This window comes from Penaeus chinensis, chromosome 35, assembly GCF_019202785.1.
Source record: "Penaeus chinensis breed Huanghai No. 1 chromosome 35, ASM1920278v2, whole genome shotgun sequence".
In the NCBI taxonomy this organism is placed as follows: Eukaryota; Metazoa; Arthropoda; class Malacostraca; order Decapoda; family Penaeidae; genus Penaeus; species Penaeus chinensis.
In genome coordinates, this window is record NC_061853.1 from 36,893,515 (window position 1) to 36,896,014 (window position 2,500).

A 2,500-nucleotide genomic window follows, 5' to 3' on the forward strand; every position below is an offset into this window, starting at 1 on the left:
GTTTTTTTTTTTTCTAATTGAGCTATCCGATCTGGAGTGACAAATAAAATACTTGTGTCTATTCAGGCACTTATTACAAGTATTCTATACTTCATATAAATATTTTCCGATATTTAATATATGTTCATATTTAAAAAAAAATGAAAGAGGGAAAAAGTCAGTCTTAACCAGTTTATCGCTGTAAAAGAAAACTCGCACCAGGAAAGGAAAAATGCAGAGCTACTTTCGCATTTGAGTCCACGTTGTGTTTGTCGGGTCGCCGGCGTCGCGTTGGCGCGATCAACCTGCATCGACTCCGGTATCAAAGCAAAGCATTAAAAACGAGTCAGTGGCAGGGCGGCTAATTGTGTGGGAAGCATTATGATTATCTCTTATTTATATGTGCATCTATAGTGTTTCATTATCGTCTATGAGCTTCGTGGTACAGTGTATTTTAAAGTCGTCTATATGAAAATAGGTTTTCCCTGTTTACAGGAGGCCTATATTAATCATGTTTTAATATTACTGTTATACGCCGTATATAGTGTACATGTATGCATTCACATGCACATATATATCTCTTTATTTGTGACAATGCAATACTACTGTTACGTGCGTAACAACAGTGATGATAATAACGCGGAAATTAAGCGTTACATTACAGGGTAACAAAGTTACTATCAGCATAAGCTGAGGGAATTATATCAAGAGAGCTGTAAACAATTGTCCGTATTATCCTCTTTGTCATTTTGTCTCCCTCACTCCTCTCCAATTTCCTCCTTGTTTAGAGATGTGGTAATCTAGAATCAGAGTTTACTGCGAGTGATGTACTTTCCTGCCTTTTGTTTATTGATTTGTCTGTTAGGGTCTGTGACATGAATAACTGGTAGGTGGAAGAAAAAGGCGTTAAAATGTGTTAGATTTGTTTATGCTAGTAAGATTATTATTCCTCCTCGACTCTCTTCTCTTCTTCCTCGTATTTTCCATCATCTTTATTCTCCTAATAATTATAATATTAGTTATAATGAAGAATAGTGTGTTGTGTTATTATTATCAACATTCATTATCATGATTAAAGTACAGTAGTAATAATCACTATAATTATAATATTGGTAGTACAATTCTAATAGCAACAATGCTACTACTATTAGTCATGATATTGACAATAAGATGATGATGATACTGGTAACAATAGGAATAAAAGCAGCTAGGTCCATACTTAAGATATCATTATCGATATCGGATACAGCTCTTCGCAAATCTCAATGAACTTACATCTCAATAAAAGTGTATGAATTTGCTTAAGAAATGTATCTACTATAGAACATATCAATAGTGACTATGTTCCAACAAGTCAAGCAAGGCCAGACTCAAGAATATCCGTTGCTATCCTGCGGAAAACTCACACTCTCTGAAACGTAGCTTACACGACACCAGGGAAGTGTTTGTCGCCGGAACGTCTTAGCGCCAGCTCTGTTAACTCTAATGTTTTGTTTAAAATTCGTTTCGTGTCACATTATCATCACTTTTATAGACGCTATTTTTTTATCCTGCGTATCTATGCTGTGAGACGCTTTTCGGGCATTTTCTGGAAATTCTAGATATATCCTTCAAATATGGCGTGATCCAAGAGCGGAAATGGGGCCATGGCCTGCGGATCAGTAACATGAATTAGTAATGAAGTAACATGAAATAACATGTCTCCGAATCCTCTTGACCGATTTCCTTCAGATTGTAAACATTGACAAAAATATATATTTTTTTCGCGTGCCGATTTAACATTCCGCCCCCGTAGGTTCTCGGGCAAAGAGCAGAATGACAGTATGCTAATACAAATGATAATAGTAATAATAGTAAGAATACAGATTTGAACAATGCTAATGCGAATAATAATACTAGTAAGAACCATAATAATGATTATAATGATGAATATAATAATGTTAATGATGATATCTGTATTGATGATAATTATAATGATGATGATAATGATAACTACGATATTGATAATGATGTTGATAATGACAATAACGGCGATGATAATACTCTCATTCAATTATTATTGCTATAATGACAATGATAATGTTAACAATAATGTTGAAAAACGAATGACATTAATAAGTGAGCAAACAGACTAATATCCGTTGGCCTCTAAATTCTATTCTGCTAGAACAATAATGATCGTGATGATTAAGATTCGTTGTAAAAGGTAATAAGAAATGTCAAAACTCTTCAAAGCAAAATAAATTATTTGATATATGATAAGATTTATCCACTATTCCAGACCGTTTTTTTACGACGATGATAGTTATTAGAATTATTATTCTTATGGATATTCTAATAACTGATGCATTAATAATTATAATATTGATAATAATGTCAATCCAGATTACAGGACTTATTTCAGTTATCATAAGGATAATGTTGATCACTGATGAAATAAATTATGACATCTGTTATGATTATAATAATGCAACTAATAGTCATATGAAAATTTCCTTTCTAGGCTTATTATTAATGTTTA

At 32.9% G+C, this 2,500-nt stretch overlaps 1 protein-coding gene across 2 annotated transcripts in view; it reads left to right on the forward strand.

The window, feature by feature from the left end:
* LOC125044386 (LIM homeobox transcription factor 1-alpha-like) overlaps window positions 1-2,500 on the forward strand; it is a 41,908-nt gene that overhangs the window by 13,508 nt on the left and 25,900 nt on the right. The gene's annotated exons all lie outside the window — the stretch shown is intronic.